The following is a 20,672-nucleotide window of genomic DNA, read 5'->3' on the forward strand; positions in this document are numbered from 1 at the left end:
GGGGGATATAATAGTTATGAGTATTTCTTCATTATTTTGTTATGAATATGTTTGTGTAGATCTTAAGCAAATATTTTTGTTTCAGCATGGGTCCACCTCCTTTGTCCACTTATCATCTAACATAAGATGTATTAATAATAGTTAACTTTATATTACAGTATTTAAGTTACAGGGTATCAAGGGGGAGAAAACATCACTCAATGACTTTGTATTTTCTTCGGGGGAAACAGTATATTTTCAGTTGTATACGAAACAGTTATATCAGGGCACCTGGTGGCTCTGTCCACCAGTGTCTGACTCTTGATTTCGGCTCAGAGTATGATCTCATGGTTGTGAGATTGAGCCCTGTGTTGGGCTCTGCACTGACAGCATGTAGCCTGCTTAGGATTCTCTCTCTCCCTCTCTCTTTCTCTGCCCCTCCCCAGTTTGTATGTGCATGCTCTCTCTCCTAAAATAAATAAATAAACATTTTAATTTTTTTCTTTTAACTTGTTTTATTTTTTATTTTTTTAAATTTACATCTAAATTAGTTAGCATATAGTGCAACAATGATTTCAGGAGAAGATTCCTTAGTGCTCCTTACCTATTTAGCCCATCCCCCCTCCCACAACCCCTCCCATAAGCCTTAGTTTGTTCTCCATATTTATGAGTCTCTTCTGTTTTGTCCCCCTTCCCTGTTTTTATATTATTTTTGTTTCCCTTCCCTTATGTTCATCTGTTTTGTCTCTTAAAGTCCTCATATGAGTGAAGTCATATGATTTTTGTCTTTCTCTGACTGACTAATTTCAGTTAGCATAATACCCTCCAGTTCCATCCACGTAGTTGCAAATAGCAAGATTTCATTCTTTTTGATTGCCAAGTAATACTCCATTGTATATATATACCACATCTTCTTTATCCATTCATCCATTGATGGACATTTGGGCTCTTTCCGTATTTTGGCTATTGTTGATAGTGCTGCTATAAACATTGGGGTGAATGTGGCCCTTCGAAACAGCATAGCTGTATCACTTGGATAAATGCCTAGTAGTGCAATTGCTGGGTCGTAGGGTAGTTCTATTTTTAGCTTCTTGAGGAACCTCCATACTGTTTTCCAGAGTGCCTGCACCAGCCTGCATTCCAAATTAAATAAACATTTTTTTTTTTTAATTTTTTTTTTTCAACGTTTATTTATTTTTGGGACAGAGAGAGACAGAGCATGAACGGGCGAGGGGCAGAGAGAGAGGGAGACACAGAATCGGAAACAGGCTCCAGGCTCTGAGCCATCAGCCCAGAGCCCGACGCGGGGCTCGAACTCACGGACCGTGAGATCGTGACCTGGCTGAAGTCGGACGCTTAACCGACTGTGCCACCCAGGCGCCCCAAAATAAACATTTTTTAAAAAGAATAGTTATATCATGTTACGTGAAGCTATGATGTAGCTCTTCTTTTTTTGGAGATTGTATATGGTTTAAGGAAATATGTATGGGTGCCAAGTTGACAAGGCATGACTGTGATGGTCAGTCTTATCTGTCAGCTTGGCTAGGCTTTAGTCCCCAGTTATTCCATTAAACACAATCTAAGTGTTGCTGTGGAGGTATTTTATAGATTGATTATCATTCATAATTCATTCAGTTGACTTTAAGCAAAGGAGATTATTTTAGATTATCTGGGTAGGTCTAATTCAATCAACTGAACTGTTTATAGAAGCAGAACCAGTGGTTTCCCTGAAATTCTGCCTGTGGACTACAGCATCATGTCATGGCCAAGAGTTCCAGCCTGCCCTTACTGGCTGCCACCCTCTGGGTGTTGGAGTGCCTAGCCAGCCACCACAGCAGCATAGGCCAATTCCTTGCAATAAATCTATATATTTGTTAGATTCTATTTCACTGACTGAATTCTGACTGATACACACCTCTTCTATTTTCAGGGAGATTGTGTAGAATTGGTATTGATTCTTCTTTAAAAATTTTTTTTCAACGTTTTTTTATTTATTTATGGGACAGACAGAGACAGAGCATGAACGGGGGAGGGGCAGAGAGAGCGGGAGACACAGAATTGGAAACAGGCTCCAGGCTCCGAGCCATCAGCCCAGAGCCTGACGCGGGGCTCGAACTCACGGACCGTGAGATCGTGACCTGGCTGAAGTCAGACGCTTAACCGACTGCGCCACCCAGGTGCCCCAATGATTCTTCTTTGAATGTTTAGTAGTTTCTCCAATAAAATTATCTGAGCCTGGAGTTTTCTTTTTTTTTGAGACTTTAAAAAATTATATATTGGATTTCCTTAATAGTTATAGGGCTATTGAAATTATTTCATATTGAATGAGTTGTAGTAGTTTGTGTTTTACAAGAAATTGGTCCATGGTCTAACTTATGTATGTAAAGTGTACTATTCCCTTATTCTTTTGATGAGGGTGGGGAATGTCGTATTATCCTCGGTTTCCTAATGTTGATAATTTGTGTCTATTTTTCCTCTGTCAGTCTTGCTGGAGACTTGGCAATTTTATTTATCTTATTCAAAGAACCAGGTCCTTGTTTCACTGATTTTCTCTATTTTTAAATGTTTCCCCCCGCCTGGAGTTTTATTGAGATATAATTGACATATAACATTATGTAAGTTTGAGGTGTTCAACATAATGATATGATGTATGGATATATAGTAAAATGACCCCCACGATAAGTTTAGTTAATGCCCATCATGTCACATAGTTTTAATTTTTTTCTTGTGATAAGAACTTTAAGATCTACTCTCTTAGCAATTTTCAAACAAACAATACAGTAATGTTAACTATAGTCACCATGCTGTATATTACATCCCCAGAACTTATCTTAGAACTGGAAGTTTGTACTTTTTGACCATCTTCACCCATTTCCCTACTCCCTATGCTGGCAACTACCAATGTGTTCTCTGTTTCTATGGGTTTGGTTTTTTATAAGTTCCAAATTCCACATACAAGTGAAATCATATGATATTTTTCTCTCTGTCTGACTTATTTCACATAGCATAATTCCCTCAAAGTCCATCTATGTTGTTGCAAATGACAGTATTTCCTTCTTTTTTATAGCTAAACAATATTCCATTGTATGTGGGTGTATATCACATTTTATACATATATATACATATATACTGTGCGTGTGTCTGTGTCTGTGTGTGTGTGTGTGTGTGTGTGTAAACCACGTGTTCTTTGTCCATTCATCCATTGACAGACACTTGGTTATCTTCATATCTTGGCTGTTGTATATAATACCGTAATGAACATGGGAGTGCATATATCTCTTTGAGAATGGTTTCATTTCCTTCAGATATATACTCAGAAGTGGAATTGCTGGATCACATGGTAGTTGTATTTTTAATTTTTTGAAGAACCTCCATACTGTTTTCCACAGTGGCTGCACCAATTTACATTCCCACCTACAGTGCATGAGGGTTCCCTTTTCTCCACATCCTTGCCAACACTTGTTACTTCTTGTCTTTTTGATTCTAACTGTTCTGACGGGTGGGAAGTGACATCTCACTGTAGTTTTGATTTGCATTTCCTTGTTCATTAGTAATGTTGAGCACCTTTTCATGTGTCTGTTGGTCATTTGTATGTCTTCTTTGGAAAAATGTCTGTCTATTCAGGTCTTCTTCCTATTTTGAAATCTGATTGCTTTTTTTGCTATTGACTTGTGTGAGTTCTTTGTTTATTTTGGATATGAACCCCTTATCGGATAATATGATTTGCAAATTTTTTTCTCCCATTTGATAGGTTGCATTTCTACTTTTTGATGGTTTCCTGTGCTGTGCAGAAGCTTTTTAGTGTGAGGTAGCTCCACTAGTTTATCTTTGCTTTTGGTGTCAAATATAAAACGTCATTGCCAAGATTGATGCCAAGGATCTTACCCCCTATGTTTTTTTTCTATGAATTTTATAGTTTTAAGTCTTACACTCAAGTCTTTCATTCATTTTGTGTTGATTTTTGTCCATGATATAAAATGGCGGTCCTGATTCACTCTTTTGCATGTGGCTGTCCAGTTTTCCCAACCCCATTTATTGAAGAGAGTGTCCTTTCCTCATTGTATATCCTTGGCTCTTTTGTCATAAATTAATTGACCATATATACATGGGTTTATTCCCTGGCTTTCTGTTTTGTTCCATTGACATATGTGTCTGTTTTTATGTTTACACCATACTGTTTTGACACCGTAATTTTGTAATATAGTTTGACATCAAGAAATGTGATATCGATTTTCTCTATTTTTAATCTCTTTGATGTCTGCTACTTACTAATTTATTCTTTCTGGTTTGCTTTTCTTTGCTCTTTTTCCTAAGTTCTTGACATGGAAGCTTAGATTATTGATTGGAGATTTTTCCTCTTTTATAAGTGATGCATTTAATTCTACGAATTTCCTTCTCAGCACTGTGTTAACTCTTTCCCATAAATTTTGATATGTCGTGTTTTTTTTTTCATTCAGGTCAATGTACTTTTATTACCCTAGAGACTTCTCTTTAACCCATGGATTGCCTGGGAATGTGATTTTTAGTTTCCAAGTGTCTGGAGCTGTTCATGTTATTTTTCTGTTACAGATTTGTAGTTGATTCCATTGCGGTCAGGGAATATATTCTGTATGATGTCAATTCTTTTAAATTTGTTGAGTTTTTTATGGCCCAGGATATAATCTATCTTGATATATGTTCCATGGGTTCTTGAAAATAATGTGTATTCTGCTGGTGGTGGCGGAGTGTTGGTTGGTGTGATGTAGCATTCTTCTACATCCTTGCTGATTTTCTGTTTAGCTGTCTAGCCATCATTGAAAGAGGGCTGTTGAAAACTCCAACTATAATTATGAATTTGTCTATTTCTCTTTTCAGTTCTATCATTTTTTGCTTTACATATTTTGCAGCTCTCATTTGGTACGTACACATTTGGGTTGCTGTGCCTTCTAGGTGGATTGATTCTTTTATCGTTATATAATGTCCCACTCTGTTTCTGGTAATTTCTTTTCTCCTGGAGTCTACTTTACGAGACATCAATATAGACACTCCTGCGTTGGTTTAAGTAATGTTTTCATGTTGTATCTTTTTCCACTCTTGCTTTCAACTTGACTATACCATTATATCTGAAGTGAATTTCTTATAGACAGCATAGAGTTGGTTTCTGTTTTTTAATCTACTCTGCCAGTCTCTGTCTGTTAATTTGTATAGTTAGGTCATTTAAATTTAATGTAAATGATGATATTATAGGGCTTAGGTCTGCCATTTTATTTTTTGTTTATTTTCTGTTTTCAATTTATTTGTTTGCTGTTTCTTAAAATTTTTTTTAACATTTATTTATTATTGAGAGACAGAGAAAGACAGAGCATGAGCAGGGGAGGGGCAGAGAGAGAGGGAGACACAGAATCCGAGGCAGACCCCAGGCTCTGAGCTGTCAGCACAGAGCCCGACACGGAGCTCGAACTCACGAACAGTGAGATCATGACCTGAGCCGAAGTCGGACGCTTAACTGACTGAACCACCCAGGCACCCCTTGTTTGCTCTTTGTTACCTGCCGGTGGCTTACTTGAACATTTTTTTAGAATTCCATATTGATTTATCAATAGTGTTTCTGAGTATATCCCTGTATAGATTTTTTTATTGGTTGTTGTAAGTGTTGAATTGTACACACAAAACTTATCAGTCTATTGATGTCATCATTTTACTAGTTGAAGTATATAAACCTTAGTGCCCATTTATTTATAATATAAATATTGTATAATATATATAACATAACTGTCTAAGATGTTTCTTCTGTATACATGTAGAACCATAGCAACCAGTGTTATAATTTATGCTTCACCCACCAGACATAATTTGGGAAACTCCAGAGAAGAAGGAAAGCCTATTTTATTTACTCATATTTCTGCTTACTGTGTTCTTTCTTTTTTTTCCCTGATGTTTCAAAGTGATTTTTATTACTATTCTTATTACCTTTCTGTTTAGAGGACTTCTTTTAGACATTCTCTTAAGGTAAATATGCTGGTAACAAATCTCTTAGTTTCCCTTCATCTGAGAATTACTCGATATCCTCTTTATTCCTAAAGAATACTTTTACTGGTTACAGGATTCTGGGTTGATGGTTGTTTTCTTTCAGCTCTTGAAAAATACTACCCTGTTTGTCTGACTTCCATTGTTTCTGATGAGAAAACTGCTGTCTTCGAATTCCTTCTTCTTTATAGGTAAAGTATAGTTTTTCTCTGATGGTTTTTAAGATGTTTTTCTTTGTTTTTAGTTTTCATAAGTTTAATTGTGATGTATCTTATTGTGGATTTCTTTGGATTTATCTTATTTGACATAGCCTAAGCTTTTTAAATCTGTAGGCTTACTTCTCTTGACAAACTTGTGAAGTTTTCAGCTGTTATTTCTTTTCTTTCTTTCCACTTTATTTAGGCATGATTGATATACAAAAACCCTGCACATAATTAACGTGTATAATTTGGTGAGTTTGGACATATGTATACACTCACATTACCATCACCATAATCAAGGTAATAAACATATTGATCACTTCTAAAAATTTCCCTATGTCCCTTTGTGTTGATTTGTTTGTCTACCTGTTTGTTTTGTGGTAAGAACACATAACGTGAGACCTGCCCTCTTAACAAATGTTTAAGTTCATAATGTCCCCTCATTTCTTCTAGTGCTTATTGAGCCCCATGCCCTTCCTCTGCCCCTTCTGGAACTCTGATGACACAAAGGTTGGATCTTTTGTTATAGTCCCACAGAGCCCCTGATGCTCTGTCCTCTTTTCTTTTCCTGTTTGTTTTCTCTCTGCTGTTCAAATTGGGTAATTTCTATGGTTCTATCTTCCGGTTCACTGATTCTTTCCTCTGTCCCCTCCATTCTCTGCCGAGTCCACCTTCTGAGCTTTTATTTAGGTTATTTTATTGTGTTTAGGACTTAAATTTCTAAAATTTCCATTGGGTTTCCTTTATATTCTCTATTGCTTTGTTGAGGCTTTCCATTTATTTCAGTTATTTCAAGTTTATTCATAATTGCTTGTTGAATCATTTTTAATGATGGCTGTTTTCAGACTTTTGTCAGATAATTCTAACATCTGTCTCATCTTCGTGTTAGCATCTACTGATTTTTTTTTTTATTCATTCAATCTGAAATCATCCTGTCTCTTGGTATAATGAGTGATTTCCTATTGAAACCTGGATATTTTTGTATTATTTAAACCTCCTGTTTAGCTGGGTTTCTTTGACACCATTTCCACAGGAGAAGGGGGGGGGGGGTGGCAAATCCTCATTACTGACAATAGGAGCTAGAAGTCTGGGTTTCCCACTCAGCCTCTATTGAAACCCAAGGGGGGAGGTTCCTCATTACTGCTGGGTTGAGCTGAGAATCCTGGCTCCCCATGGGTCTCTATTGACACTCTCCATTACTGCTGGGAGATGGTGAAAGCCTTGACTCCCACTAGAAGTCCTTTGACACCACCCCAGTGGGGAGTGGGAGGAATACCTTATTAGTCCAAGATAGAGGTAGAATTCCAGGCTCCCTACTGCAGTGGCAGCAGGGAGGCATTAATGGCCAGCGGAGATGAAAGTCCCAGATCCCTGCTTGCCCTTCTCTGACACCACCCCAGCAGGGATGTTGGGATGCCTTGTTACAGCTTCGCAAATGTCAAAGTCTAGCTCCCTTTTACCCTTTTCTGGTATGGTTTCTGTGATGTTTAACTAGGGTAGAGCAGTAATTGTCTAAAAGTTTTCTGTCTTGCTAAGCTTCCCTTTCCCTGGTCATTGGTCTAGAGAGAGTAGGCTTTGTTGTTGGGGCTTTTTTGTTTGTCCCCATTGGTGTTTCCTAGTCACCAGCTTCTTCTGCTCTAAGTTTCTTTCTAGGACATTTTGATTCCTGTCTGAGCTTGGGTCATCTGTGCCCACATCACATGGGGCTGTTGTAACAGCACTGTGAGGTCCCCTGGAAGATCACGTGGGTACTGTCTGCCCCAAGGGGCCTCCTGAACATGGACAGAGACAACCATGGTTTACAGACAGGAACACAACATGGATAATGGGGGGCAGGGAGGCAGGGAGGCAGGGAATGAGTCATTTGTTCTTTCTTCAGGAGTGTTTTTGGTGTTTGAAGAGTGATTTTTTTCGTCATGTGTCCAACCTTTATTATTTCTTTTGTTGTTGTCATTATGAAGAGTTCACAACTATTCTAGGAAAAATGAGAAACTAATGTTGAGGAAAAAGAAGAAGCTAACCTATATCTCACCACCAGAGAAAAGAACTATTAACTTTTTGGTTTATATCTTGTAGTCTTTTATTTTGAATATATTATATGCACATGTGTAAATATATGTGCATCTGATTTTAAAGTAAAATAGAATAACATTAAACATAGTTTTTTCAGTTTTATATTTTATTTTTTAAATGTTTATTTATTTATTTTGAGAGAGAGAGCACAAGCAGGGAGAGGGGCAGAGAGAGAGAGGGAGAGAGAGAATCCCAAGCAGGTTCTGTGCTATCAGTGGGGAGCCCGACTCCAGCTAGAACCCATGAACCATGGGATCATGACCTGAGCGGAAATCAAGAGTTGGGTGCTTAACCAACTGAGCCATCCAGGCACCCTCAGTTTTATATTTTAAAGTAATTTCATACTAACAAAAAGTTGCAAGAATAGTAACAAGGAACTCCCATATTCCCTTCACCTAGATTCACCAAATGTTTCCATGTTGCCCTATTTCTTTCATCCCTTTCTCTCGTTCTCCCAGTCTCTTTACTCTGTATTCCTAAATATTTCAGTGTCTATTTTCTAAGAACAAGAGCATTCTTTTGCATACCACAGTACAATTAACATTGTTTCAATAATATTATCCAATCTACAAACCATTGTGCAAATATTGCCAATTGTCCCAATAATATTTGTTTTTCTGGTCCAGTATTCATTCTGGAATCATAAATTGTATTTAGTTTTCATGTCTCTTTAGTTTTCTGTAATCTGGAGCCATTCCTCAGCCTTTATTTGTCTTTCCTGATTTTAACATTGTTAAACAGTACAGGCCAAGGTGTTTTACAAAATGTCCCCCAATCTGAGTTTGTCTGATCTTTCCTCCTGATCAGGCTCAGATAATGCTTTTTAACAGGAATATCACCAAAGTGATATTGTGTCCCTCTCTATGCATCTTATCAAGAGGCACTTAATGATAGTTTGTTCTATTGTCGGCAATGTTAACTTTTATTTCTTGGTTAAAATGGTGTGTTCCAGGTTTCTCTTCTGTAAAGTTACTATCTTCTCTTTTGTATTAGTAGATAATTTTTGGAGTGATACTTTCAGACGATATAAATATCCTCTACCTCATCAAATATTCACCCATAAGTTTTAGCATCCATTGCCTGAATCACTTGCTACTGTGATGCTTGCAAAAAGGTTATTTTCTCATTTCAACAATGTATTTTACATCTATCAGTTGGCATTCTATTATAAGGATGTGGTTTCTTTCTACGTCCTTTTTTTCACTGAGAAATTTTAATGCCTTTTGCGATGTCACAATGCTCTTCTGGTACTAACTACCTAGAGTTTATCACAGACTCCACAGGTTAAGGGCACAGCCTCCAATGAGACTGTCCTCACTTCAGATGGGCCCCCCAGTCATCCATTATTTTGACCAACTAGCTGCAAATTTGGGAGGTTCACATGACCCCCTGAGGTTTGATCATTTGCTAGGATGACTCCCAGAATTCCAGAAGGTGCTACCCTTATGATTATGGTTGTGTTAGGAAGGCTGTAGATCAGGACCAACCAAACAAAGAGACACACAGAGTGAGATCCGGCAGCACGTCTTCCCTACAAATCTTTGATGTTATCTTCCCAGTGCCAGGTCTTACACTGAGTTAGGCGATGGAGGCACAGGTCAGATATGGGGAGCAGACCTGCTGCCGGCTGATGAGAGGGAGGGAAGACCACCCAGGTAGAGGGAATAGCATTGCAAAGATGCAGAGGCATGTAGTGGAATTCTTTGGCATGATCAGAACATTGGTTGGAACATTATATATAATGCTGAGTGAGAGTGTTGTGGAGAATGAAGCTATGCACTGAAGTTTGCACCTTGTCCTATGGGCCCGGGAGGAGCAGAGTCTGTGAAAGGAAGTGAGGAGGGCAGTGACAGGATCATAGCTATGTGACATAAGTAGCTCTCTGCACATTATGGAGGATGGATTGCAAGGAGAGGACACTCAGAGACTGCTGGAGATTTGTAGAAAAAAGGCAGGAGGTGATGAAGAGTACAAGCTAAGGTGGGAGCCATGGGCATGGAGAGCAGGGGTGAGTCAAGGTGAGGGTAGGTGTTCCAGGAGGGTCATCAAGGAGACCACGCTGGGGTGTGTGAGCTCTCCCCCTGGTCCTGGACCCCTCTAGTTAGAAACCTTCTCATTATCATCTGTCTTAGAGGCCAGTGTGCCTCTTTTTCCCATTTTATGTAGTTGATAATTTCCCCAAACAGGATAAGCCTGAAGAAATCTACACAAAGACTCACTGTAATTAAATTTCTGAAAACCAAAGATAAAAATCTGGAAACTAGGTCAGATGCAGTATAGCTGATTTACAGAGTTAATAATAACTCCACAAGTGTGCACAGAGCAGCAAACTCTTCATTAATGTGCTATTTTTGCCAGGTTTTTGGTATCAAAGTTATGCTGGTTTCATAAAAGGAACTTGGAAGCTTTCCTTTTTTCTCTGTGCACTGAAATGCTTTAAATAGCACTGAAGTTATCGTTTCTCTAAGGATTTGGTTGAGTTCACTTATGGGGCTGGTAATTTCTTTTTTTTTCTTTTTACATCTTTATTAAGATGTGCCTATGAAACTGTCACCCCAATCAACATGACCTTAGATCTTACCCAAGAGACTTGTCCAGGATTGTATATCAGGTGGGTGACACCCCCTCCCAAAATTTCCTTGTGCGCCTTTGCAGTCCACCCCTCCTCCACTCTTGTCCCCAGGCAACCCTGACCTGCTTTCTCCTATTATAGATTAGTTTGCATGTTCTAGAATTTATGTAAATGGAATCAAACAGTATGTACTCTTTCTCCGTTTGGCTTCCTTCACTCAGCCTACTTGTTTTGAAATACACCCATGTTATGTGTATCAATAGTTCATTCATTTTTATTGCTGAGTAGAATTCCATTGTATGAATACACCACAATTTGTCTATATATTTACCAGTTGAGTGACATTTGGGTTGTTTTCAGTTGGGGACTATTTAAATACAGGTGCTCTAAACATTCATATAGAAGTCTTTGTGTGGACATATGTAACTTAGGAATATATTAGGTCACGTAAGTGTATATTTACCTTTTTTTTGTTTTAGAAATTCTGTTTAATTGTTTTCTTTTTTTTGTAAGTCTATTTATTTATTTTGAGAGAGAGAGAGAGAGAGAGAGAGAGAGAGAGAGAGAGCATGAGCAGGGGAGGGGCAGGGAGAGAGGGAGAAAGTGAGAATCCCAAGCAGGCTCTGCACCATCAGCACAGAGCCCAGTGCGGGGCTTGAACTCACAAACCATGAGATTGTGACCTGAGCCAAAATTAAGAGTCAGACTCTGAACCGACTGAGCCACCCAGGTGCCACATAGGTGTGTATTTAACTTTTTAAGAAACTGCCAAACTATTCTCTAGTGGTTGTTCCACTTTACATTTCCACCAGCATCGTCCAAGAGTCCCAGTGACTCTGTATCCTCACCAACACCAATTATGAGTTTTGAGTGGTTGTGATTTGGCAACTTTCTCTATTTCTTCTCTTCATCTTAGGCTTGGGTTGCCCAGACAAAAGAGTTGGAGGCATAACTTAGCTACTGATGTTTCATTGCAGGGTAGGGGTGGGGAATACAGATTGAGGAAAAACTGGAAGGGAAGCAGGGAAGGAGAGAAAACAAACACAAGGTGGTACATTGCAAAGCTAGTCATGGGCACAAGAAAACACAGGAGGCCACTCAGCCATGGAATGTCTCTGGAGAAGCCATATGGAACTGGAACATCTTGGCAGGGTATGTGATTAAGGAAGGGAGAGGAATTTATCCACTGATGGCTTTCCATCTCTTGTCATTCTTGGTTCAAATTTACCCCCATGGAGCCTTAACTCCCCTGAATGTGTTGTGTGGCCCCTTTGGGCAGCTGCTGGGGAAACCAGATCTGACACCCAGAGCATAGCGTGGGCATCCCAGGGCACGGTTCTTCATCTGAGTCTAGAAACAAGAGCCTCTGGTTGCCCAGTTAGGTTGGACCAGGACATCTAGGGCATGTGTTTCTTGCAGTGAAGGTGAGGGGAGGCTGTGCTGAAGCCTAGACAGGACTCTGTGGGAGGCTGAGCTCACAGCAGTTGGGAGATGAACTGGCAGTGGGGCCAGCACTGAGCACTGGAGTGGTGCCACAGCCAATGCAGTGGAGCAAACCTGGAGAGATCTGTAAGTTGAGTTGGGTACAATCTTTTGAGATACTTTATGTCTATTAGCCCCTCTAATCTTTGACATAGCCTTGGAATGCAGGCAGGGATTTATAGACCTGCATTTCAGATGAAGAAAGGTAGGTCTTGCCTAAGCGACTTGCCCGGGATCGTACATCAGGCAGGTGAGACACTTGGGCCTCTGTCTGGACCCAGTGCTCTTTCCACATGCTATACAGATGCCAGATATTCTAAGATGTACATTTTGGAGACTGTGTCTGGTTTGGGACACCGTCAAGAAGACAGAAAAACACATCCCAAATCTCGTGTTGGGGTTTTTTTTTTTTGGCGGGGGGAGGTTTGGCTACTTTGGGGGAGTCAGGCAGCAGGAGGTCCAGATAATGAGACTGCCATGGGAAGGAAGTTGGGGAATCTGGGAGTCTAGTCCTAATTTGTGTGACCTTGGGCCAATGATTGTTCCCCTTGGACCTCTAAATCAGCAAACATTTGGTGAGAATGTATGCACTATGTGCCATACATTGTACCAATTGTGGGGAATATCAAAATGAGGACAATAGTCCTTGTCCTAATGAAATTTCTAATCTGGACCCTCCCCTATGTTCATTCGTCCTGTCAAGTGGGGGAGTCTCTTTCTCCTTTGCCTTGAATCTGGGGATATTGATCTTGAGCTTGAAGAAGCTCAAGAATAATGAGAGATGTAGGATTGGCCATCCCTATCAGCCCAGCTGGCAGTCAGTCAATCCCTAGAAGCAGAGCCAGCCTGCTGGTCGGCAGTTAAGCACAGACACACACAGATCCAGTCAATACTAGAAGAACTGCCTAACTGAGCCCAGCCTGTACTACCAGCCCACAGAATTGTGAGCTAAATAAATGATTGTGGTTATAAGTCACTGATTTTAAGCTGTTTTATTATAAAGCAACAGCTATGCAATACAACATGCAAAATGCTTAGCACAGTAACCACAGTTTAACTAATGGAGATGATGATGATGATGGTCGTGGTGGTGGGCAGTATCCATCTCAGGCCACTGTTGGGAATAGAAGAAAAGGTGGCTTCATGACTCCCAAAGCAGCTCGTGGCATGATATTATTCACAAGAAGAAAAGGCAACAATGACTTCCAGTGAATTTCTACTCACTTATTTATTCTTCAAGGTCTTGACCAATTATAAACACCTTAAGCCTGGCTAAGGAGATTTGACTTCATGTCCACTATGAAGATCCACTGACAGATTCTAGGCTGAGAGTGTGGGATAATGACTATTTTAGAAAGATAGTGCAGTGGTCAGAAAGGGTCAGGGAGAGAGACGGCCTGAGGGAGGGAGGAGGACAATGTCAGCCACCTCCTTATGCCTTTTATAGCACCCATGACCCTTAGAATAACTCTGACTCCTCAGACTCCACAGGGTCTGAGGTGCGATTGACCTCTATCTACTTGAATCTTTCTCCCCCGTTCTCACTCTGCTCCACCCACCAATTTCTCTTAGTCCCTTGGACATGCCCTAATTCATCTTCCCTCAGTGCCTTTGTGCATGCTATGCTGTTGCCTTCCTTTCCTTCCTGTGTCACTTGTACTCGTCCTTCAAATTTCTGTAACTCAGATGTTTCTGAATCCTTAATCTAAACCAGGTCACCCTGAAGTACCCACCAAAAACGCTATGCTTTTCTTCTGTGGCAGTTGCCATGGTTTATACTTGCATGTGTAATATAGGAGTCATGATTCGATGGGTATCTGTCTCCTCCACCGGACTGTGAGCTCTGCTGGGTCTGTCTTGCTCACTGTTGTGCCCAGAGCCTGGCCCAATGCCTGGTGTGTATCAGGCATAAACAAAATGAATATAAAATGAATGGATGCCCTTAAGTGAAAACCCCTTGGGGCAGAATATCCATGCTTACTTAGAATCTCTCTGTCCTGAAATGACAAAAGAGAAAGGAGAGAGAGACCACAATCCTTAGAGCTCTTCTTGGGGACAAATTGGTCTTGCCCTGGAAGTGTCACTCAGGACTCTGGCTCCTGTTTTATAGCCAGAGGACACATTTAATCCAGACAATAAATAATCCATCCCACCAGCCCTCATGGCTGAGCGGAAGGTCCTTAAGGAAAGACCAACACTGATGTGGAACATTGAGTTCCCCAACCTCAAGGACACAGAATTTTCCTGCAGGGTTTTAATCATCTATTTGAACAAGGAATGTTTCCCCAAGCCTTGCTTCATAAACAAGTCTGTGATCAGAGGCAAACAAACAGCCCCTGTGTGGACATCTGACGTCTGGAAGATTTCATCTGGGCAGCAGCAGAGAGACTTCACAGAGAAGCCCACAGAGTTGAAAGCAATGAAAACCTTTGTGGCCATATCCCAGTGTCCCCAAATAGGACAGTCATTGACATCTCTCCCCTTCCTTTTGAAGAATTCCTTTTTGTAATTGGAGCTCCTGGCTTATATACAGCTATTTGTGGGTTTATGTGCCCCTATCTTTCCATTTCTCCTACTAGACCTTTTATGAGGGCAAAGGGCAAGGATAGATCTCATTCACCCATTGTTTTCCTACCCATACATTGCTCAATGCTTGGCACAGAGCTGGCCCCATAAATGTTTGCTGATTGGATAAGCAGTGGTGAAAGGTTGAGTTACAAGTGGGATGGAGAGAGGGCAAACAGTCTGAGAATGGGTTCGTGTATACAAAAAAAGGTAAAGTTAAAAGCCTAGTGGAGAAATGGAGTGGAGGCTGATGAGACTGGGAGTCCCTGAATCAAGCCATGCCCGAAGATTTGACCATCAGTGGAGTTTTCAGTCATTTGTGCCAGAATATTCCCTTTGTTGACTAATCCATGTCCACAGAAAGACTTTATATAAACACTCACAACATCTGTATTCTTAACAGCTAAAAACTAGAAACAATCGAGATGTCTATCAACAGGTGAATGAATAAACCAATTGAGAGATAGCCGTAATTCATAGAACAGAATACTATTTGGCAACCCAGCAATAAGAGGATCGAACTACTGATGCAAACAGCAATGTAGGTGAATCTCATAGACATTATACTGAACCTGATAAGCCAGATTCAAAGGACTACATACTGTGTGATTCTATTTAAAGGAATTTTTGGAATGGCTTAACAAAACTATAGTGAAATGATTCAGATGAGTAGTCACCTTTGGAGAAGTGGGAATTGACTGGAAAGCGAGGTGAAGGAACTTTCTGGGGAACTGGAACTATTTTATATCTTGATCTGGCTGGTAGTTACATGCATGTACATATATGTAAAAACCATCAAGCTGTGCATTTTAGATGCATGCATTTTACTGTATGTAAAGTATACCTAAATTTTTTTAGGCATTGGATTAGATTCTCTCTGAAGTCCTTCTAATTCTCTTGTGTTTAGGGTTCTGGGATAGAGTATGGGTAATTGTTCCCAGTTTCTGAGTTCCTTTGGTGTCCTGTAGCTAGAAGGGCACTAGCATAGGAGTGCAGAGATCTGGGCACTGGCCAGGCAGAGTCGTAGGGGTAGAGACTGAGTAAAAGCAGAGGAAGCCAGTGGGTGGCAGGAAGAAGAAGCAGATGCACAAAAAGAAGGGAGAGAGAGAGAGGAAAAGAGAAATGAGAGACAGATAAAGGGAGGCAAAGAGAAGGCAAGGAGACAGAGATCTAGAGAGTGAGACAGAGAGAGGGTCACAGAAAGACAGAGTGACAACAGGAGACTAAGAGAGAGACTGAGAGACTAGAAGGAGTGCCAGAGACCCAGAAAGGGGGAAAGGGGGAAGGAAGGAGAGAAGAGGAGAGGGAAAGAGAGAGGGAGAGGAGAGAGAGAGAGAGAGAGAGAGAGAGAGAGAGAGAGAGAGAGAGAGACACCGACCCAGGGGGAGATAAGGAAAGGAACGTAGATTACCATATGTGGCCCCAGTGAGGTAGCCATTTTGCCTTTTGCTGGATTTCACCACTCACTGCCTCCTCCCTGTAGGGACCACTGGATGCCACACTTGTCCTTGAACCTCTGCAACCTCCAGCTGTGCCTGCTGACAATGAAGACCTGCTGCCTTTGTGCTGACTTCCTTGTACAGCTCTGAAAGTCCCCCCAAAGCTGTGTGATTATTCTTTCTTTGTGTACCAGCCTCACCCCAAGGACGGGAGTGTCCAGAGGGCAGGGACTTGCTGTCATTATGAGCATCCTCCAGTCTTCCACACTTGTGCCCAACAGGCATGAGTCAACTGGGCACGTTGATGCATCAGTTCATTTTTCCTACCAGGAAGCATTCAGGGGTGTTGCAAGATGCTTATACCTTTCAGTTTTGTTTGGGACAGTGGCCCCAGCCCCTGAGCCAACCCCATTAGGTTCTGGTTGTAGGGCTGGCAGAAACTGGTAGGGGCACTGTCTGCCCCCTGGGGAATTGTGCTGTTATACAGGACAGTAGGAGTGGTGAAATCAGGAAGCCCAGGTCAGAAAGCAATGAAATGCTGGCCAGAACACATGGTCCTAAAAGGGAAAATCAATCACACAGTGGGCTCAGAAGATTTCAGAAAGTGGAGCTTGAGGGGAACCTGGGTGGCTCAGTTGGTTAAGCGTTTGACTCTTGATTTCAGCTCAGGTCATGACCTCACGGTTGTGAGGTGGAGCTCTGTGTTGGACTCTGTGCTGACAGCATGGAGCTTGCTCGGGATTCTCTCTGTCCCTCTCTTTCTGTCCCTCCCTTGATCATGCTCTCTCTCTGTCTCAAAATAAATAAAAATTTAAAAGAAGAAGAAAGAAAACGGAGCTTGCTTGGGCAAGAGGTGCAGGGCTAAGACTGAATTAAGCAAAGGTGTAGGAGGGTCTCTTGAGGTTGGTGTGCTGGAAAGACCCGTGGGCGGACATGGTGTGTGTCTGTTACATAATTTCCCAATGGTCATTGAACTTGGGCCGAGCACCAAGACCAAGATCCTCCTTCCTCCCCCTTCCTTCCAGGCAGCCAGAAAGCCCAGGGTCTCAGCTGAGTGGATTAACTACTAAATCATCACATAAGAAGCCCAACTTAAGACTTAGGGGATGGCACCAAGTCTGGATTTTGCTAGAACTTCTCTCATCCACTGCCAAGACAGCTTCCTTTGAGGACGGCCCTAACCACATGTCGGCCATGCCTCACTTTGGTGTCAGGATGGCTGTGCCCGCAGCCCCTTCTATGGACTGACACTTGCCTGACAGTCCAGCCCTGAGATCTGGGATTTTCCATCTTTTTGTTCCCAGATGGCCCCATCTGAGGCCCTAGACCTTTAGGAATGTGTTTTGCCTAGGTCCCAGGGGTGACACTAATGAGTTCTGAGTTCCCTTCCGTTCTCTCTGGCTGGGATGTGGTTCTGAGTGTGGGTGGAGGAATGCTTGAGTGTGGTTCTTGTTTGCATCTTTGGAAATCCTTTGGCAGGAAAGGAGGCCAGGACTCAGTGTCTATTCTATCAGGAGCCGCTTTGGGGGTTCTAGTCGACAGGGAGGTGGGTCTTTGAAGAACTGGGGAGGAAGAAGAGTTGGTTTTTGTTTCTACTCCAACCCCTACTTTTGTTTCATGCCATTGCATTGCCTCTCTTAGGGGTAGTTAAAATCTTATTTTTAAGCAGGTTTCTGGTCCACCACCCATTTATTGTGTGGCCTGGGGCCACCTACTGTGCCTCAGATACCTCACCTGGCTGTGCTGCTTCCAGCTTAGTGATTCGAAGCTTCTCTGAGCTCTAAACCTGCCAGTCTCTGAAAAGAAACCATAATTATCCTCACTTTCCAAAAACAAAGGACAAGAGCCGATGTGCAATTGGTTATCCCTTCTTCCCCAACGGTGAGCATGGTTTCTCAGCAGGCAGAATTAGCATGATGGTCTCCCAGGCTGTAGAGAGGAAGAAATACAGTAAGAAGCTTGAAAGGATTTGCAAACTGAAATAAGCAATGCAAATATTTGCACTAATACCTGCCCCCAACCTCTCCCAAGTATCACATGCTGTATCTTATTTTTTTTTATGGTTTTGCTCTGTGTGTGTATGTTGGTGTGTGTGTTTGGCACATGTGTATTGGTGTGGCTGTGTTTTGTGTGTGTGTGTCAATGTGTGTCTGTAGGTGGAGTCAGTGAGCTACTGCATGTAAAGCCCAGGTCCTAGAACATAGTATATTCTCAGTAAATGTGAGTCGTTATGAAAGCTTGGAACTTCTGTTTTCCTTTGTTTTTAACCCTATTTTTTTTTTTTATCAAGGTATAACACTCGGTAAAGCGCACAAATCTTAGCTGTAGAGCATGATGGATTTTTGCATGTGTATACATCCATGTGGCCACCACCCAGATCAAAAAATGGGGTACTGCCAGCTCCCAGCAGCTTCCCTGCAGCATCAGTGTCCACTTTCCTTTACTTAAAGTTTCCTTATTTATTTTGAGAAAGAGAGAGAGAAAGAGAGAGCGCACGAGCACATGCTCATGCAGGGGAGGGGCAGAGAGAGAGGGAGAGAAAGAATCCAGAGCAGGCTCCTACCGTCAGCGCAGAGCCCAACGCGGGGCTCGAACTCACAAACCACAAGATCATGACCTGAGCCGAAGTCAGATGCTTAACTGACTGAGCTGCCCAGCACCCCCAGTGTCCACTCTCCTGACTTCTATCATCTTAGATTGGTTGTCCATGGTTTCAGACTTCACATAAATGGAGCCATACAGTATACACTCTTCAGGTCTGGCTTCTTCAGTTCAACATAGTGCCTATGAGATTCATCCATATTTAGCAGAGCTTTTTTCTTTTAACTTCCAGTGTCGTGTGGCATTGTCCAGACTTAGCATGTACTCATCCCTTCTCCTGTTGGTGACCATCCCATCTGTTTCCAGTTTGGGCTGTCATGAGTAAAGCTTCTGCAAGCAAGGCTTTCGTGGACATAAGCACTGATTTTGGTTGGGTATCTACCCAGAAGAGAATTTCCTAGGTCATAGGGTATCTGCATCTTTGCTTTTAATAGATGCTGCCAAACAGTTTTCTGAAGTGCTTTTAGGTTACTCTCCAAACAGCAATAATCGAGAGTTCCAGTTGCTTCATATCCATCTACATCCTCACTGTCACAGTTGGCTTCTCCAGAGGCAGGTGCTGTGATGGAGTCGGGGTTGCAAGGTATCTGTTAGGGCTCAGCACCTGTGAAAAGAAAGGGGAGGAGCAGAATTGGACAGAGGGAGAGAAGCTGATCTGCGGTGCGGGCCAACAGAGCCCCAGTCAACCCAGCAGGGAGCCCCGGGGTGAGCACTGCCCACCCCAGTGACTACTTTGGTGGAAACAGCAGACCTAGAACCCTGCCTCACTCAGTCCCTGGATGTGGACTGCTGCGGGAGGGCCATGGCCCCAGGCAAGGCAGTTCTCCAGAGCAGAAGCAGGTGTTGAAGGAGCTGACAGCACTCCCTATGACCGGTCCTCAACCCTCCCTCGAAGGGAGATCTCTCTGAGTCCAGCACATACACACTAGTCATGGGGGAGAGAGGGTGGTGATAGTGTCCTACTGAGATTTTAATCAGCATTTCCATGATGACTCATGTTGCTGTTGCACTTGTTGGCCTTTCGGATATCGTCTTTTGTACAGTGCCTATGCAAGTTTTTGCCCATTAAAAAAAATTGAGATGTTTGCTTTTTCTTATTAATTTATAAAAGTTCTGGATATGAGTTACTTTTCATACATATACTGCAAACATCTTTTGTCAATCTGTTTTGTTTAGGAAATCTTTTCCTATCCTATAGGGTCATGAAGATATTCCTGTCTTTTTCTTTTTCTAGAAGATTTATCATTTTTAGATCTATGATCCATCTCAAATTCATATTTGTATTTGGTACGAGTTAGGCTTTTTTTCCCCCATATGGAAATCCAATTGGGCTAATGCTACTCAATGAAAAGATCATCTTTCCCCCACCGAATTGTAGTACATCTTTACTGTAAATCAGCTGAAGGAATATGTGTTTGTCTCTTTCTGGGCTCCTTATTCTGGCCCATTTGACGGGATTATGCTGTGCCACACTGTCTTACTGCCTGTGGATTTATAAAAACTCTTAACATCTGGTGGTGTTAAGTCCCCCAACTTTTTTTTTTTTTTTTTGAGATCGTCCTTACCTATTCTAGGTCCTTTGAATCTCCATATAGATTTTAAAATCAACATGCGTTTCCTCAAAAATACCTGCTGAGATATTGATCTACATTGGGCTTACATTGACTGTATACATCTATTTGGGGAGAATTGATATCTTAACATTAAGTTGGCCAATCAGTGACTATCGTGTAATTCTCCACTTAGACCTTCTTC

At 41.6% G+C, this 20,672-nt stretch overlaps 1 long non-coding RNA gene across 1 annotated transcript in view; it reads left to right on the forward strand.

Moving 5' to 3' along the window:
* Positions 1–20,002, forward strand: part of LOC147583466 (uncharacterized) — a 45,338-nt gene extending 25,336 nt beyond the window's left edge. Inside the window, exons 2-3 of the long non-coding RNA XR_015248231.1 lie at positions 10,792–10,869; positions 16,361–20,002. This is a non-coding gene — a long non-coding RNA (uncharacterized LOC147583466). The remainder of the gene's footprint in view (positions 1–10,791; positions 10,870–16,360) is intronic.
* Positions 20,003–20,672: the final 670 nt, after the last annotated feature.

The sequence above is a fragment of the Puma concolor genome, chromosome A2 (assembly GCF_028749965.1).
Source record: "Puma concolor isolate L17-30 chromosome A2, mPumCon1.1.hap2, whole genome shotgun sequence".
In the NCBI taxonomy this organism is placed as follows: domain Eukaryota; kingdom Metazoa; phylum Chordata; class Mammalia; order Carnivora; family Felidae; genus Puma; species Puma concolor.